The 20,284-nt window shown below is 40.1% G+C and overlaps 1 pseudogene; it reads left to right on the top strand.

Annotated features, from left to right (window-relative positions):
• Positions 1-3,293: 3,293 nt before the first annotated feature.
• LOC134016515 (uncharacterized) lies at positions 3,294-19,574 on the top strand (annotated as a pseudogene).
• Positions 19,575-20,284: the final 710 nt, after the last annotated feature.

The following is a 20,284-nucleotide window of genomic DNA, read 5'->3' on the forward strand; positions in this document are numbered from 1 at the left end:
AAGGAATAAGGGATTATCAAAATGGAATTCAATGACAGGATAAATACTGCCAATACTCTGTTAATCCTATAAACTATTTCACATGAAAACGTTCTACATAAATGAAAATATTGTATTGCATTGTGCTGTCACACTAAAATGTCACAGGTCTGTGATAAATCACTTGACATAACTAAACTAAAGTGGAGCCTCGAATTTGAGTTACGACTAGTCATGATTTAAATAGAGATACTATCTGGAATTCACCTTTACATAGTCAAAATTGTAGATATCTTTAATTGGAGGTTCCATACGACTTAATGTAAAAGCGTCAATCTTATAAGTCAAAATGCAATTAGAGATATCTTAAATTTGCATTTTGACTAGTGAAAATGCACTTGCAGATATCTTGAATTATTGCTCTTAAGTTCCTAGTGAAATTATAATTGCAGATATCTTGAATTCAAACTGCTCACATTGTACAGTAATTTAGTTCTAAAACACAATTCTGGATAGTCGGGTGAAGCTATTCATTTTTAAAACAGCATTTAAAATCATTCGCTTGCTTCTCACTTCCATCCAACAGTTAATTTTGTCCCGGTCCTTTTTTATTTCCTTGTATACTACTCTCTAGCAACAGCAATAAGCTCACTCCCTTATCTAATTGTGATATTATCAAGTGATATTATCTACAGTACTTCATAAATGTTTTGTTTGTGATATTAACAAGTTTGCTATATTTGTGACAGATTCATTATATGCATATACTGTTAAGATATTATTCCAGTATTTCTTTTCCACATTTCTCAGGCCCTCATATTAACACTGAAAATAAATATTTACACAATTTTGGAGCATCCATTTTAGGTTTTTGACAACAATGTTGGTTTGCTTAGTGGATTTGATTACATGTTCCTAAAAACAGGGATTTGAAAATTAACTCGTGAAAATGAACTGGGGAAATAATCTAACAAATCTAATCTAACTCTTTTGCTTCCTTCTGGTCTTAATATCTCCAGTTGGAGAAAAGTCAGAAACATGGTATGGTCTAAGCTATTGAGCTCAATCTAAAATAGTGTGAGGGTCAAAATGAAACACCAAAGCCCAGAGCAGTGCCAGCAAGGGACTTAAATAGCTCTACACGCAGCTGACCAATCGGCCATGATTACACCAGCATTCCACATCCGGAAGGTAATTTCTCATGCTGAACGTGGGTGGCACGCCCTCTCGTGGTCTAGCGAGGTAAAACCTAGAATTTCCAAAAGTAGGCTGTGGAAACCAAGACTAGTAGTACTTTGCTTTCAAAGCCTTCTCCTGTTAACTCTTTCAGTCTCAAGAGTGCCATATGGCACTCTCAACCATATACCTTTTCAATCAATCAAAACAACTGCTACTCTTTTCAGCTTATTAAAACCCTGCTAAATTTTCTTAACTTTCTCAATTTTCTCAACCAAATCAAAATATCTAGGGATTTTGGTGGAGCCACTTCATTTTATGCTTGGGACTGAAAAGGTTTACATTTACAAGGAGACATTTATTTATTTATTTTAGTTTCTTTGGTAATAGTTTGGTAATAGTGAACTACAGATGCAGGTCATTCTTTCGGTATTACATAGAAGTAAACTAGGAGCTAAATACTCAAATGTCCCCTGGTGTTGAAAGCTTAAGAGTGATTGACTCAAGGGATGAAGTGCCTGCCTGAATCCAAATCGTTGAGATGCTACGGTTGTCTAGGACAGGGGTTGAGTGGATCTGGAACTGGGGCTGATAGACCCTGCTGCCACCGAGGAACAGCAACGACTAGCCCTGCACGTGAATGAGACTTGGGTCAAATACGTAATTGTTTTGGATTCAAATACTTTTCTAAGGTTTACTGAGCTTGTCTGGTGAACTTGAACCTACAAAATACAAAAAGTGCAAACCCCAAACTGGTCCTCTTGGTTGTCTCAGAAAAGTGCACCAGGCACAGAAAAGTATTTGAATCCGAAACAATTACTGTATTTGATCCAGATCTGGGCGGCACGGATGGCGCAGTGGGTAGCACTGCCGCCTCACAGCAAGGAGGTCCTGGGTTCGAATCCCTGTCGGCCGGGGCCTCTCTGTGCGGAGTTTGCATGTTCTCCCCGTGTCTGCGTGGGTTTCCTCCGGGTACTCCGGTTTCCTCCCACAGTCCAAAAACATGCAGGTTAGGCTGATTGGAGAGTCTAAATTGCCCGTAGGCATGAGTGTGTGAGTGAATGGTGCGTGTGCCCTGCGATGGACTGGCGACCTGTCCAGGGTGTATTCCTGCCTTTCGCCCAATATATGCTGGGATAGGCTCCAGCCCCCCTGCGACCCTGATCAGGATAAGCGGGTTCAGATAATGGATGGATGGATGGATGATCCAGATCTGTTCTGAACTGCATACATCTTAGACCGGAGGTCCCAAAGCAGAAGGAAGTGAGATCACTCACAGCTGACGTTAAGCATGGCGCTAGCTTCCCACTGCTGCTTCCAGGCTGGGTGAGAGACCTGGCAGAGACACACTCCGGTGTGGTCCACCCCAGTGGGAATGAACCTGTACACAGTGTGCAGGTAGAAAGTGCCATTGCTCTCTTGGATGATGTTAGTGGAAATGTCGCTTGGTGGCACTGGGAGGCCTCTGTGGAACCAGAACACAGAGGGGTTCCCGGGGTAGAACCCAGAGGCCATGCACAGAACCATGGTGTCACGTCCAGAAACCAGGAGAGGGACCGCCCTGATTTCTATTGAAGAGGGATCGACTAGAAAAAAGGGGGTTAAATAAGACAAAACTGAATAAATGACAAAAGCACAGATTTGAGCATACCATTGTAACTGCATGTTCATAAGCCTGGCTTCAGTTTTTTAAAGAATTTCAATTTCAATTTCTACGTTAATTTTTTTTTTTAAAGTACCTTAACATTTGGCATCCAAAATCATGAGCTTGCAATCACACCCTGCATTTTGAATATTAACCCTAGATTGCACAACATATTGAATACCCCTAGAACCCAGGACATAGGTCAAAATAAACCTGTATTCATGTCCTACGGAATTTAATGCATAGCTGAGGGTCTCTTTGTTACCTATTTCTTAATTAATTTATCAGGGATTTAGACACAGGAAGTGAAACGCAGGTGAAATGAATAACATAGAATGAATGACCTGACAGAGTGACTACGGTGTGCACAGAGGGAAACACTAGGTACTTGGATGGAGACTAGATATCGAAAAACACAGAACCTGAAAGGAACCTCTATGGGTGACACCCGGTGCCCCTCGTGTCCATTTCAAAGGGGGTGAGAACACGGGTGATGGTGAAGGGGCCAATGAATCTGAGGGTAAGCTTGGGGAAAGTGGATCGGAGGGGAATGTCCCTGGAGGACAACCAGACCTTCTGGCTGACAGTGTACCGGGCAGGTGGGGGGGGGGGCACCGAATAAGGAGCTGAGCCGCCAGTACCTCCACGTCCTTCTCATCCTCAGGGAACATTGGGGGCCGTGCAGGTGGAAAACGTGAAGGACGAGAAGTTCGGCAGTCTCCTTGGAGGAAGGGAGCCTGGGTAGGGCGATGAAGCGTCCATATTTGGAGAACCAGTCTACCACTGTCAGGACAATGGATATTCCCTTAGCGATGGGTAGACCAGTAATGAAGTCCAGGGCCACGTGGGACCAAGGGAGACAGGAAATGGACAGTGGTTGGAGGAGTCCCTGCTGGTTGCTGGACTTCCCCCCCGGAGCATTCAGGACAGGCTGCCGGATGCAAAGCTGACTTACGTTTTACACACTAGAGTCAGGCTGCGCCAAGCACAAGCGCCCCAAGGAGGAGCTGGCTTTTTAGTGGCAGCTGAAAATACAGTGGGCTGCAGAATTATTGGCCCACTTGATAAATATGCAAACAAGAGAATAAAGCAACATGTGTAAAGTAGTGTAGTTTATTAATGATTCAACGGAATCAACCAAAGTCTTAATTTTTTCCAATAAAAATATATATATTGGTGTTCCTGACATCCCTCAACCTCATCTGTGTTTCAAGTTATTGGACATTTATGTACTTTTATTTAATCTGGTTTTCTGTTTAAAACCATTGTTTCTACAAACCGGTATCAGCCAGCGGCAGATGGGTTCCCCTACTGAGTCTGCTCAAGGTTTCTTCCTGTTTCCAGGGAGTTTTTCCTTGCCACTGTTGCCCTAGGCGTACTCTTGGGGCCTGGTTTCTAATTCTGTAAAGCTGCTTTGCGACAAAGGCCCTTTGTAAAAAGCACTATACAAAGAAAATTTAATTGAATTGAGTTGAATTGAATATTTCCGCAAAAATCAGGTAGCAGGTTTCACAAATATTGGCAGCAAAGACGACAGCCATGAATCTTTTCTTTTAAACTGTGATAACATTAAAGAACACATTTGGAGGAATTGAATTGATATTCTTGGGTTTGTGTCAGGATGTGATGTGTGCGTTTTTCGTTGTCTAGTCTGTTGTTTCAGTGCTTAGTGTTTTGTTTGTGTTTTGTTACCCTCTGTGCACACCGTCATCTGTCTGTCAGTTCAGTTCACTTCATTCATTTGTTTCATTTGTGTTTCACTTCCTAATTGTTTCCCACACCTGATTGCCATTCCCTCTTGTTACCTGTGTTATCAAAACCCCTTTGTTTGTCTAGTTTGTCGCCAGATTGTTATGTGTCTGACCATACCCTCCAGCGTTTATTTGATTGATACCCGTTACAACATGTTTTGTTTTCGACTTCCGCATTTAGCTTTTCCCATCTGTCTAGTTTTGAACCATAGTTATTGACCTGTTTTTGTTTTTCGGGTTTGTTCTTTGCAATCTGTTTTTGTCTGCTCCGCCTTCTCATTACCGAACCTTCACCTGTGTCTACGACTTCGTTTTTGATTACCCTTGATATATCTGTTTGCTGGAGTATTGACCCATTGCCTGGACACTTAACAACAAACTGCCTACTTCTTGCTATTCCCGTTTGCTGTCGAACCCCGTCTGTCTGACCTGCCAAATCGCTAACGTCATCTCACCCCTCATTGGCCCCCACTGGCTTCTTATTGCTGCACGCATCCACTTCAAGGCCCTAGTGTTGGCATTTCAGGCTGCTAAGGGGACTGCCCCACCTTACATCCAATCCTTAATCACTCCCTACTCCCCAGCTAGACCACTCCGGTCTGCCAGCTCTGGTCGCCTTATGGCTCCCTCACTACGAGCACCTGGCAGTCGAGCTGCATGTTCTCGCCTGTTTTCTGTTCTGGTTCCTCAGTGGTGGAATGACTTGCCTACCACTGTCAGGACAGCAGAATCCCCCCCCCATATTTCGATGCAGACTAAAAACAAACCTTCTGAAACCCCATAAAAAATAAAATTTGCACTTACGATGACTGTCTTCTTGTTTAGAAAAGCCCTTCATGCATATTTTACTAGTTATGGATTTGATGTTTTAGCCTGTCGAAGAACCTATGCGCTTTGGATTGAAAGTGTCCGCCAAATGACTAAAATGTAAATGTAAACTGAACTGGATTTCTGCGACTGGGTCCTGTTGTTCTGCATACCTGATAGGGTTTGCACTTATTGAGCCCCCCTCTCCAGATCAGACCACAGGTGTTTGATGGGATTTAAGTCTGGAGACTGAGATGGCCATTGCAGAATACGGATGTTGTTTTTACTTAATCATTTCTGTATGGATTTTGTTTGACTAAGTCTCAGCTTCCTACAGTAGCAGAGACAACCAGATGTCATAGTCTGTTGACGCTTGATTTAACACTGAATATTTGAATATTCATGTGCCTAATTCTTCACTTTTGCAATGGTTTAACAATTGGCCAATGGCGTGACACTGACCTGCTTTTATACCAATTCTCATAAGGTTTTGTGATATCTCTGACATCGGGGCTTAGGGTGACAGTTAAAGAGTCGTTTCAACAATGCATATGTAAAACATACTGTAAACATGCTTAACTTATGAAGAATAACCTTCATCATCATAAACCTTATCTACAGGGTCTGACGAGCCATGTTCATCAACCTATGGTTTAGTTGAGCCATTTTACATTCACAGCCCAACTCTTCTCCCTTTTTCTCAAAGACCCAACAATTATTTTCTTTTTTGTGGAATGTTTTTACAATGTGATTTAAATCATTCACACATTTTACATTTCACCATTTTTATTGTGTGTAATATGTTGTTTATACATTGGGTTTTTTAAGATTAAGATTGCTTACCTGGAGACGCAGTGCAGATTTATATGAATTTACTGATGTGCAATATTACTGTAAATAAATAGATTTGGGAGATCCGTGTATAATCACATAAAATATTTTCTTACCGTGCAGTGAAAGGTTTGTTCCGGCGCCTCTAACTTCTATGATTCCCTCAGCAAGTGGGATTACCACTTCACAGTGGTAAACAGTCTCATCCTTAACAGTTGGGTTAATGGTAAGAGAAAGTTTGCAGGACACAGTGTCTTCATAGATACTATCGCATTTCACATCCACAACATAATCTACGATATGATTGCTTTTTGTATAGAATTTTGCAAACATCATTTCAGAAATATAAGAATCACCCGTATAGTTGAATTCACATGCAAGATTGAGAGGAAGTCCAATCTCACTTTCCATGTGTGGGGGTTGATACACATTCAAAAGAGTGAAATCTGGAACCAAAGATGAAACAGTTTGATTAGGTTAGAAACTATACAGACTTGCACAGTTTACCACATTACACAATAGGACAATGTGAGACCATGTACAGTAGAAACAGAGATTATATCCCTTCAGGAATAGGGTTGTTTGGAAACATTTGTAACTACAAATGCATTTATTTTACACTGTATTAATCTATCTCAAACTGAAATATCTTTTCAAAAATTTTTATCAGACAATAACCATCATGTAGTTTTAAAAGTCATTTAAAATGAGTGCTCAAACTGGTTGTACAGTTCCACTGTATATACTGTAGATGGCGGTAGTCGACCACAATCAGTCCCTGAATAGCCTGAGGTCAGTGACATCTGGAAGGCAGAACTAGAGAACTAACAGTGGCAGACTAGCAAGCTACAGTGGGGTGCAAAATATTGGGCACCCCTGGTTTAAATGTCTGTTCCAATTAATCTGTACGTGACCAAATGCAAACCTGATCTCTAAATGTTTATTTATTTCAAGTTGTTTTTATTGAGCTTTCATTAAGGAAAAGTAAATAAAAAACAAACAAACAAAAGATAGCAGGAGAACACCATTGCATACCTACCATATAGTATGGATATACATCTTGGACTTAACATATGTAAAACTTATATTAGGATTTACAGCAGGATGGACAATCTCCCAGCTCCCAGGCAAGGTAAGCCAATCGACAGGTGTGGATCGGATTCCCATTGATGGGAGATGGGAGATGTCCATCCAAGAAGTATAAGCCGACAGGCTAGTAGTGTTGATAATGCTATTAGGTCTGGATACCTCACTGTAGCTAGGAAGAACCCCAAATGTTGCTATAATTGGATCTGGGCCAATCTTTTTTTAAAATATGTATGAGAATGTGTTAAAAATATGTGACCAAAATGTGTGCAATTTTGGGTACATCCATAACATATGGCCTAAAGTAACAGGAGCCTGACAACGTGTCACAGTTTGAATCTGAACCAGGATACATCTGAGCCAGTTTGGCTTTACAGTAATGTAAGTAAAGTACTTTGAACTGTCTGTGTCTAACACAAATTGAGGATTTATATATTCTTCTGATACAAACTGCACAATTTTTCCAATTAAGATAGCCGTTAATCTGGGAGTTAAATTTGGAGTGAAAGACCTGTGACATACAACCTCTTTGCAATCTGGAGACATCTGACGTGCACAAATGTGCAAATGTGAAATATAACATCTGCCTTAAGTTTCATCAGATGAGAAAACATATCACTTCTCTTAACAGAGTGGTTTAGTCCCCTCACATTCCAGCTTAGAAATTTTGTTGCTGTCCTACTCATCCCATCTGTGTAAGTCATGACTGGGAAACGGGGATTGTGGGATGTCAAGACAAATTCACCTGATAGTAGATCCACATCTCTAACCCTGGAGTAAGGAGGGGATACGGGAGAAAGAGAGAAAAACAATACAAGAAACAACCACGTTTTCTGAGAGTTCAATAAATGTCTCTTCCCTGTAGGGTTGCCACACGTTCTGGTTTTCCCGGGATTGTTCTCTTTTTGAGCTACTGCCCCGGAAAATGACTATTCTTTCCCGGGACACAAATTGTCCTGTTTTTTTTTCTACTGCTATTCTGCTTTTTCCTCTTTACGTTTGGACATCCAATCCCGTGTCTATAAACAGGTAAAAATGCGTAAAACACAGTGACGATTGGCCATATGCTTCTTTTTACTTGGTAGCAGAAATACAAAAGTTTAACTTATCACCTAGCAGCTGCTGCGCGGGCTGTCAGTCTGGCGCTTGCATTCACGTCAACGACCCCAGCGTGGGAAAGTTCAGCTAGCTACTAGCCTAGAGGTAACCGCCTAATACTTCTGATTTATTTTTTTGGTAAATAAACGCACCCTTGAGTGCTTAAAACTGCAACGGTCTTGTGTCTCACTCTAAATTATATGCACAGATCCCTGATTCCCCCTCTGGTTGCCACAGAGTGCATCTACGTCAGGACAAATAGAGGTAAGAGGCAATAGGGAGTCATACAACTGTTAACATATAGTATATTTCCAAATATGGTTTAACACCCCGCGTCGCGTGTCAAATCTCCCTGTTTTTCAGAAATCAAATGTGGCAACTTCCCTCTCAGTCAGTACCATAGACTAGGCTCATATAGGCCTAGGCCCACTTCTTACCGCGTTAGCCGCGGCAATTCTAGAGTAAAAGAAGGCGTGCGTGTCCGATTTCAGTGTGAATTATGAGCCTGTGGAAAGTTCCTTTACAAAGGCTTCCGCTTTGGTCGGGTCGGTGAAGCTTCTCTGCACTCGTGTTGCAATTTTCACCTTGGCCGGGTGTCACATTCCGTATTTGACACCCTCACACAGGCGTAATTGTCGCCTCACTTGCTTGAATGCAGCCCTCTGTCGGGCTACCGCTTGTGTGTAATCAGGAAATACTCAAATTCTGTCCCCTTGTTCAGAGATCAGATCTCGTGGTGCAGACTTTACGTAGGATTGCTTCTTTTTCTTGAAAGTAGTGACATCTAATCATAAACACCCTTGGCTGCTGTCCCTTCATCTGGGACTTGTTGGTATGGTGCGCTCTGTCAAGGATGGGTGGTTTTTCTAGGTTCAATACTTTCTGCTGCAGCCCAGCCATGAATGTTGTTTGGCGATTTCCCTCCTCGCGTCTTTCTTTAACGCCAAAAATTCTCTGTGATCGTGCCTCACTCTTTGCCTTAAGACGCACGGTTTCTTTTCTCAGCTGGGACACCTGTTGTTCTAATTTAGTGATGGCGTCTGAGTGATTGTCAGCAGCTCTCTCTAGGCTAGCTGTGCGCTCTTCCAGAGCGTTAGCCCTTGCGTTAACATTGTAAGTGGCCGCTTTTCATCTCCCCTCTTAAAATGTCAATTTTCTTACGTAAATCAGTGTTTTGTGTCTCTGCTTTCTCGTCAATTTTAGCAGCCAGTTTTTAATGATGTGATTGCCTGGAGTATAGCTGATTGTCCTTGGTCCACGCCCTCTGTATGTTCAGTTGCTTCAGAGCTAGCGTTAGCATTCTTCCTCAGATCTGGCATTTTCTAAATACCTAATCCAAAATTAAATAAAAATGAGAAAAAAATTCTCACAATTTAAAATTGCACACTTTGCTTAGATAGTCGTAAAATTCTTGTTATAGGCGTATGAGTTGGACTTTATATGGGAGAGCTCAGTAGAGACCGTCTACATCGCTCCAACTGTCAACCGGAAGTGGTTAACCACAAAAGATTTCTACTAATATAAAGCAAGATTGCTTTTCATTTTAATTTCTTACAGTTTATTCAAGTGCATCTAAAAAAATTTAATATTGTGGAAAAGTTCATTTTGTTCCATAATTTATTTCAAAGAGTGAAACTTTCCTATATTCTAGATTCATTACACATAAAGTTAAATATTTCAAGCCTTTTTTTGTTTGTTTTAATCTTGATGATTACGGTTTACAGCTCATGAAAATCAAAAATCCAGTATCTCAAAATATTAGAATTACATAGGACCAATCAAAAAGGAATTATAATACAGAAATGTCGATCTTCTGAAAAGTATGTTCATTTATTTCATGAGCTGTAAGGTGTAGTCATCAAGATTAAAACAAAAAAAGACTTGAAATATTTCTGTAATGTTTCTGTATCTGTTCTTGTTATTTATTCATTTTTCATACGTCCTTGGTTATTGTTTTCCATTACAGTTCTCATTTGTCATCCCCTGTTATGTCTGCGTCGGAATGTTTACCAGCCTAGTCACTCCCCTGTCTTCGTGTCCCACTATTCGGGGTGTTTACGGTAGTTTCGGTTTTCAAACATTCCTTCCAAACTCGTGATTCTTACTTCCTGCTTCTTTTGGTAGTTAAATGTTGTAAAGCACTATTCTTACTAACTACTACTAATCTAGATATTGTACAGTATTAATCCGATTAATACACTTACTGTCTGTCTAACTAACTAACTAACTAACTGTCACTTTTATTGGGTAGTTTCACGTAACTAATTCACTAACGCAATCTCTTAGTGTTTCTGCACTGTTCTATAACTCCGCCTCCCTAATGCTCTCCCTGATTACTTGCTTAGTTTCAGCGAAGTGTTCGCACCTGTCTCTGACCATCACTACGTCAATCTATGCAAATGTATACTCCCTAATCCGGAGCCGTATGTTTTACATGTTTGGTTACCACTTCGCGTTTTCGTCTCCCTCCCGTTATTATGTTATTACCCTATTATGTTACCCCTATTATTAGATTTGCATAGGCTATGTGCTGCCTATAAATTAGTGCCTTTAGTAGACTTCAAAACATTTTGCTGGAACTAACTACTACTACTAACTACTAACTACTAACTACTTGAAGGTGGTTGCCTACTATACTATTTGCAGTTTTACAAGCTTTTAACGCACACCTTCCAGCCATTCACCCAGTCCACGGCGTAACATTATAGTTGTATTTGTGCAGAAATCAACTTCAGATGCTTAAAATTCGCCCATGGTTCCAAGGTAAGTGGGGTGGATTTCCGATAATGTTGGATCTTCGGATTAACGAGTGTGTTAACCAGGTTCTTAAACAAATAACGTTCTCTCATTCCTGAACACAATTGTTAGATTCCTAAGAGGAACTTAACAACGAATTTAACGAACATGCACGTTCCTGCTAAAGGCATTAATAGTTGATCAATCTATGTGGAATTTCACACAACAAAAGTGTTTTATTCCGAATGTGTGTCTGAACTAAATAGCCCATAAGAGCCACTAAATAAAAAAAACAATATTAAAGGTAGGCTACAATAAGTAATTTCCGACTGACAAACGACATCATGTACTGCTTTGGAAAGACTGACAAACAAGACAGAGTCTGCCGTCTTTTCGTAGTGTTCCACTGAGAAAATGTTCGCCGAGCAGGTGGCTTTATGAAATGTTGACTTTAGTGCACTGCACAACACTATTTATATGTTTTGTCTTTTGAAGTTTTCACTTTAGATAAACAACTATATTATGACTGAGCAAGCAACTTATGGAATTAGCTGGCTTTGTAACTGAGATATGATAGTGTACCACTAACGATGCAACTGCAACTTACTGTTTTATGATACAAATAAAGGTTTAGCTAAACACGCATGATTGAACACGTAAAGAGATAAAAGGAACATGTAGCTGCCCAAATTTCACTCCAGACAAGTGATGCCGGAATTGCTTATTATCCAAGCGAATAATGCATATCTAGTCATAAAACGATACCAGTTTGTTATCGGTTGCAACAAGCAAATTAGCTATTAGTTAGCTTGTCAAATTTAGAGAAAATTATGATCAACGATGTTGAAATAGAAAGAATTTATGAAAACTAAGTTGGAAACCACACATAAATCATGTAAAAACAAAAATGTCTAGATCCATTGCAATATTATTTACAACTAAAGATATCTTGAATCAGAACTCATTATATATATTGTATTGTTCTCTAATAGTTCCATACATTACCTGTGTAGAGGTATGGGGAAACACACAGAAGACCAACACTAATCCAGTTTTCATGCTACAGAAGTGAGCTATAAAGTTAGAAATAAAATAATTTGTTGTTTAGTTCATAATATATTATTATGAATTTACCAACAAATTATTTATTAACTCTTATGCATAAGCATTCTGTGATCTAGTTGCTCTTAAAACTGCACAGATAATGTACAAAGCACAAAATAATATGCTTCCTAACTGTATTCAGTGGCTGTTTGAAATTAGAGAGAGCCAGTATGAATTTAGGGGAGCAGGTATGTTTAAAAAAACAAGGGTGAGGACAAATATAAAGAACAGATGTATATCTGTGAAAGAGGTTAAGTTGTGGAATATTTGTCACAAGGAATTAAAAATGTGTAGTACACTGCAAATAAAAAAAAGGTCTGATTATTATTGTGTATGAAACGTTTTTAACTTTATTTTTGGTTTCTATTATGTTTTGCTTTTGTTTAGACCAAACCTAGTAGTAATAGGGTTCAATATATTAATATATTATGTAAAAAGGGTGTGTGTAATAAGCTAAAGCTTCAGCCTTCACCTTTTCGGTCAACATTGTTATTCATAATTTTTATGTGCATTCATTCTGTAAAAATTGTTAACAAAGACCAAAATAAATAGCTATTACTACTACTACTACTACTACATTATCTTGTTTGTTTTAGTCCACTGTCATTCCAAGTCATAGGCTATTCAGAAAAGGTTTTTATGGGTAGGTTACGCAATTACGCTTATTTTAACGAAGACAACCAAAAGAAAAAGAAATCCACAGCTACGCGCTCATTTACATAGGTTTGATTTGGGAAATGTCTCCATTTTAGCTCTGTTGCCCTATATGTGTAGTTAGTAATATGTAGTAATATGTTAGTAATTATGTTGTAACAACACTCCTAATTATCATCACTGAATAACAAGGTACATGGTATATTGAGACATACTGTATATCTTGGAAAAGCTGTGCCTCAGAACAGCTTTCAAGGAATACTATCATGATGTTACTGTTGATTTGCATTGTTGATCGACTGATTGATTGATTGAGCTGTACGGCCAAATATAAGGTCATTTTCTTTTCTATGGGTAGTGCTAGATAGACAGTTGACAGAGCATTAATGAGCACAGAAAATCTAAACATTACTGTACTTACTTGCAGCCTTGGTTCCTCCAAGAAGGAAAGAAGCACATCCCATGTAGAGAAGCAACAGGAGAATTGAGCTAAGCTCACTCATTGTGTCTCTTCTGGTGTCCGAGTCCTCTGTTATCTGAAAGTGCACTGCGATGAGAGAGAAACAGGATGTGGGTCCTACTTACTGACAAAAGTTCAGTGGTCTGGGCGTTCTGAGCTGTTTTTGTCTTATACACCCACACACACTCACACGAATCTCCTTAATCTGCCACTTGCTCCTCTAAACAGAAGCGGATCCAAGAAACAAAAATAGGGAAGGTTCTCAGGAATTAACCAACCCAAAGGAAAACAATTTTCTAATTTCTAACTGAATGCTTTTCAAGACTAAGAGCAATTCAATCTTACAACAACTCTATCTGTCTGTCTACCTCAATCCCTCGCAGCTGACTGCAATCGGCCATGATTTCACCCACATTCCACATCAGGAGTCAGGACCTTGGTTTGACATCTCATCTGAAAGGCTAGGCTACAGGCTGCCCCCATACTGGTTTTGAAAACCATGGGAGGGAAACATTTCAGATGCCCAGCTCCTCAAGGGATGAGAGAAATGTGCCGTGTTTGTTTTGAATGGAGCAGTGTTATGGGCGAATGGATTCCCCTCCCTTCAGTACCAGTAACACTGTGGGTATGACTTGTGTGTGTGTGTGTGTCTGCATTGCCTGTATCTCTCTTCTCTGTCCAACTCTCTTTAATAGGGGTAGTTCTGGTTGTCTTGAATTGTCTGACAATATGAAAGCACTCTATTCCCTGGAGCCCATCCAAGTGACGCCGGTTTTTTGTTTGAAAGCATTGTATTTGTACAGTATGTGGCATGTGGGCTGGTTAGCTTGACTAGTTTATAGTCCTTCAGCAAAGTTGTAAAGTTTGCTAGTGAGTTAACATAGTAAACTAACATTATTACCTATTGCTGGTGATTCTGTAATTAAATAAACACAATATACAGACCCCAAATGAGTGTAAAAAAGGAAACATCAATTTACCTCCTGTAAGCCCCCCACTAACCCAATGACGAAGTTAGCTGTGTAGGGCAAAGGTATCTGTGTCTGTGTCCTTCAGGTGCTGTTAGGAAGAGGTTGATGTTATTAAATAGTTTGGACTAGTCTGTAGAGACACTAGATCAGTCAGTAAAATAATACCAAGTGACAGTAGTACCACTCTGCCTTCCGCTTTAGTATGGTATGGACTGGACCCAGAACCTCCTGAATAGTGTGCCTTTCAGTTTCTAAAGACTTTGACTCTGTTTCACTATATCTGACTCCAATTTTAGAATACATATTTTTATTATCTAAATAACAAATGGTAGATTTGTTATTTATAATTTAGACTTAGGAATCCTGTACTGTAACAGGCTCCCTGAACAGTCCTCTGCTGGTCCCGCCGCACGTCATATCGCATGTTATGTGCACGTCTCACGATCTGGCTAGATATCTACAGTCATTACAGAGGTAGCTGGAATAGCTACTTTTGGGTGTGGCCGATGGCGGCGCAGGGACCCAAGAAGACCAACATTAGCTATAACTGTTCTCAACATGACTGAACTGACACTCCCAACTTCCTACACTCAACCCAACCTGCAGAACTTTAACTCTCTTCACTCACGACTAGGCTACTACTTGTGCTGGGTGGAGCGATTGCAGAGGAAGAAACAAAGGATGAGGTGGTGGAGGGGGGACTGAACCATTGTTCCTGCCCAGGCTCAGACATTCTCATCTGTTAGAAATCTGTTAGAGTGTCTTGATGTTTTGTGTACTTGTTTGTTTGTAGTTTTTCACAGCAACCCTATCTCCCTCCATCTTGATAGTATCCAATAGAGTTACAGATGACAACATGACATTGACCTTTTCAAAACCTCAAATACAAGGTGTGTGAGTCAAGATGATGGGGGTGGTGGTGGGAGGGCGGCGATGCAATGTGGAGGACAGCCTGTGTGGGTTAGAAGTAGCATGAAATTTTGAGTCACCAAAAATGTTCTGGTTAGTAGATTTTGTTGTTTGTTAAAACCATCCATCTCTCATGTGAATGTGAGTGCCAGCAATACTCAAAGACTTACAGCATTACATCACTGAGTTTGAAAAACGACAGCTGTTCCACATAGTTAAACAAAGTGCCTATTTTAATGTGTTGACTAAGACTGACTTTAAGTGGGCATCATCAGAAACCAGTCTTTCAGAATTTTGTTTTCATAGAGTTACTGTAATAGTATCAAGTTGTTTTCACAAATTTGAGTGATAAGACAGTATCCAGTTTGCACAAGTTACATTGTTTATTGTTGTGAAGCGAATATCAAGGAGAGAGGATGCCTCTCTCAGTGAATGCCTTTCGTAATGTTTTCCAGATCTAGGTCCTGCAGTCAGGCTTTGTACTTTACCCTGGCCCTGGCCAGACTTCCACATGGGTCCTGATTGAATCTGTGTCATAGTTTTGCCCAGCAGCCAATAGGGGCCGCCAGTTCCCTGTCCTTGTGTGTCTATTTTTGCTCAATACTGTATTATTGGTTTCTTGTCACCCTCACTTGTCTCTTGTTTTGTTGCTCATGTTCTGCGCCTGTGTTTGTTAGTATTGAAGTGCCTTCCTCTGCGTCCTTGCTTTGTTTTAGAGTTTGTCGAAATGCTTTGTCTGCCTGTTGTGTTCTCTCAGCACTCTACTGTGTATGTCCACTTGTGTGCACTCCTGTTTGTTATTTTGTTTTGTGTTCTGTAAAGCCTTTTGGTTTATTCACTGCTTGTGCCTCCTGCAAATCTGTGCTTGGTTCTGTAACCAGCTAGCCTGTGACTCTAATTGAGCATGTTGCAGAAGCAACTGCCTTAATTTATAGACAATGTCAGTGATTAGGAATGGCTTTAGTGGCTGAGTTATTAGTTATTAGGGATGGGCATGGATAATCAGTTAGCCGGTTAACCGAAATGGACACTTAACCGAAACGGCCAATGTCTTAATCGGCTAATATTTTAAAAAATGTATATATCTCATATGTTTCATATTTCATATTTTAATATTTGTATTCTTTTTTTATCTTATAGCATTATAGCATTATAATTAGCTTAACTTTTATGAAAAAGAATATAGTTTTCTATATTTCTATATAGTGGTGGGTAGCCGCAGCAGTGAAGTCGTAGCGTAGCCAAATTAACATTGCGGCACCGCCAACTCAAAAACGTAGGTTATGGCAACATTTTCAGGATAATGTACAAATATGTGTAAAATATGTTGAATCAAACTTAGTTTGCCTATAAAAGGTATATAATATATAATATTGATATAACATGCAACAAAAGCACCATAACAAATCTCTAAATGAAGGAAAAAAGAAACGATCCTTTAAACGCAAGTTAAACGTGAGTGCGGTACACAGCAAATGATTAGCCTATTAAGGACATGCTGCCTCCCATGGAATTGTTAGAGCCATAATATACCAGCGTGCATGATCAACACAGCGGAGATAGAGATGGCACATTTAGATTGCTCCATTTGCTTAAAGTGAAGCACTTTGTGATGCATCCTTGCATAAAAGGTGGAATACAAATGGTTACTACATACTATATGCCATGCAAAAGTATCTATTTGTATGTCTAGGCCCATTTTGGCTATTGGTCCTCATTTTTACCACCTGTATTCTCCATTGTCAGATAACTTTATTGTAATAAGGAGACTCACAGGATCCAAGTGCAAGTGCGTATTAGAAATGAAGCCAAGGTACAAGTCACAATCCAAAATTCAGAGATCAGAAGAACAAAGGGTTATCTAGAAACCAACAGGATTTCCAAAAACAAAGATCAAGGTAAACAATCCAACAAACAAAACAAAAATTTCAGGAAAAAAGGGTAATCCACTGAAAACATGCACAATACAACAAAACTTAGAATAACAGAGACCATAGACGACAATGCTGTGCACAGTAACACAGTTACGTAAGTACCTCACAATGAGGAACAAAAAAAGGGTATGTGTATTTAAAGGGGTTTAAATACGCATGCCAATTAACAAATAGAGTCCAGGTGCCTTCAATATTCAGGGGATGCAGGGAGTGTCAGAGTTCAGAGTGGGTGTGTGGTCAGGGAGTGTGTTTAAAGTGACTTGGCTGGAGATAGGCATTACACTTATGTGCGACTGACTGGAGTTCTGGGGGAAATGAAATGGGAACTATAAAAATGTGTTAGGACGCACAGCTGCAATGTAATAATAATAAATTACTCTGTTTGGAATTTCAAAATAACGATTTATTAGGATTCGCCGCCTGCTGAGCACCAAGAAGCAAGCAAAGCATATTCATTTGCATCTACATGCAATAGTTAAATTAGTCAGATATCCATCAGTGTGCCATATTGGGACCTTGCATATAAACTATACTTGCATATTATTTTGAGAATATTTCTGAAAATAATAGCAATTGTTTTCTTATAATTCATTTTTGGACTTTGATCTTTTTAAACATTCAAGAAGATAAGCTTGAATGAATTCAAAATGTTATCTTTTATTTTATCATGAATATTATTTATTTTTCATTACGATGCATAAATCCATATGTATAAGCTATGCTACTCAGACCTGTAAAAATGTAAATACACCTCATTAATGAAGATTAATATGTTCTACTCTTATATAAAATAGTTGTAAGGATTTGAATTCAGGAAGAATTTTCTGTTGTTTTGTTCTCCTCCTGACTGCTCCCTCTAGGGACCTTCAGGCGCACTTATCCCTGGTTATGGGTATGCACTTTGTTGTATGACTGAAAAACATTTCTCATTTATTTGCTTACTAGTTATTGAGATTATGTTATTTTTAAACTAATTTAAATTATCAGTTGGCTTACTGTAGACTTATGGCTCTTTGTTGTAGACTCATTCCTGTGAATCAATATAGTTAGTGAACTCATTGCACTAATCTGAACTAGCTTTCATGTTGGCTTAATGTTTTCTGCTATCTTTCTAACTTCTCATTTTCAGATTTTTTTCAAATGAATTGCTAATAATTTGACTAGTCATCACAGTCAGAGTTAAAATTTACATTCAGACTTTGTTGGATGTAAGTTGATTAACTTACAGTACTGTACATTTGTTAGACTGTGATGGATTGGTAGCCTATTCAGGATGTTTTCCTGCCTCTCGCTCATTGCACGCTGGGATAGGCTCCCCCCCCCCCCCCGCCAAATATATTGATGGAAAGATAACAGTATTGCTCATTTATGCACCTACCACTCCTTGGTTTAATTCAGCATGATACATTTATGTTACACGCATGAGCAGCCTCTCTCTCCTCTGTCTTCATTCTTCTAGATCTCTCTGCTGCCTTCGACACTGTCATCCTCCTGTCCGCCCTGTCAGCAACAGGCATCTGTGGCAGGCATCTGTGGCACAGCCCAGGACTGGATTGAGTCCTACCTCTCTGGTCGCTCCTTCCAGGTTGCCTGGGCCAGTACGGTATCGACACCTCGGCCCCTTGCCACAGGAGTTCCCCAGGGCTCCGTCCTAGGCCCTCTTCTTTTTTCTCTTTACACTCGTTCCCTTGGCCCTGTGATCACTGCCCATGGTCTATCCTACCACTGCTATGCGGACGTACCCAACTCTTCATCTCATTCCCACCATCTGATACACAGGTTTCAGCCCCTATCTCTGCTTGCCTGAGTGACATCCAGAGCTGGATGGACAACCACCATCTAAAGCTCAACCCAGGTAAGATATTCATCCCTGTCATTACCCTCCCCATCTGGATCTCTCCATTTCCCTAGGTGATACCACACTTTTACCATCACCCAGTGCAAGGAACCTCGGTGTGGGGATGGACAGCAGACTGTCCCTCTCCGAGAACATTGCGGCGGTGGCCCGGTCATGCAGGTTCTTCCTATACAACATACGGAGAATCCGCCCCTTTCTCATCCCCTACTGGACCCAGCTCCTGGTCCAAGCGATGGTTCTGTCCCACCTAGACTACTGCAATTCCCTCTTGGCTGGCCTCCCAGCATCCGCCATCAGACCCCTCCAGCTTATCCAGAATGCAGCAGCTCGTCTGGTCTTCAACCTTCTCAAATACTCACATGTCACGCCCCTGCTGACTTCCCTCCACTGGCTGCCTGTCATGACTCGCATCAAATTCAAAACATTGGTGCTAGCCTTCCAAGCAGTTAAGGGGTCTTCCCCAGCTTACCTACACAAAATAATCAGACCCTACACCCCTACCAGACCTCTTCGTTCAGCCTCCACAGGTCGCTTGGCACCTCCCCCTCTCCGAACTTCCACCTCAGTTTGGCTAGGTAAGCAATGTTTGGCTAGTTAAGGGGTTTGGTCATACTTTTGCGTTTTGTTTGTTTGTTTGTTTGTTTATAAAAAAATAAAAAAATAATAAATTCAAATTGACCCTGGTCCTTATCTTTGTTGTACTGGTAGCAGTTGAAATTGTACTTCCCTCTAGGGTCTTTCAGCACACTTATCCCTGGTTATGGGTATGCACTTTGTTGTACGTCGCTCTGGATAAGACCATCTGCCAAATGCCATTAATGTAATGTAATGTAACGTATGCCTTTACATTTTCTTGATCATACAATTCATTATTTATATTTAATATATTAATATATTAATATATTAATATTTCACACTTTATCCATTCAAGATATCGAGGAAAGTAGCCCTTTCCCCTGTTAATTTTTAAATAGTGCAATGGCATATCTGTAGTCACAGGGAGAAATTAGCTTTGGCTACTCCATTACCAAGGCGCTGTCTCAGGGATAAAACAGTTTTCTCAATATTACCGGTATTGACTTGTATACAGATCAAAAAATGTAATTGAATTTGCTCGGATAAAATGTTTTCAGAGACAACTAATGTTACCAAGAGGTGGGTATTGCATTGAATTGGTTTTTACACATTGGTTCTTCCTAAATAAGTGGTTTATTACCTTGTCAGTCCTGTTCCTGACAGAAATTACCCACACTGGACAGATTTGCGGTAATGTGTGTCTACCCGT

Source organism: Osmerus eperlanus, unplaced genomic scaffold (genome assembly GCF_963692335.1).
Source record: "Osmerus eperlanus unplaced genomic scaffold, fOsmEpe2.1 SCAFFOLD_390, whole genome shotgun sequence".
NCBI classification, from domain to species: Eukaryota; Metazoa; Chordata; class Actinopteri; order Osmeriformes; family Osmeridae; genus Osmerus; species Osmerus eperlanus.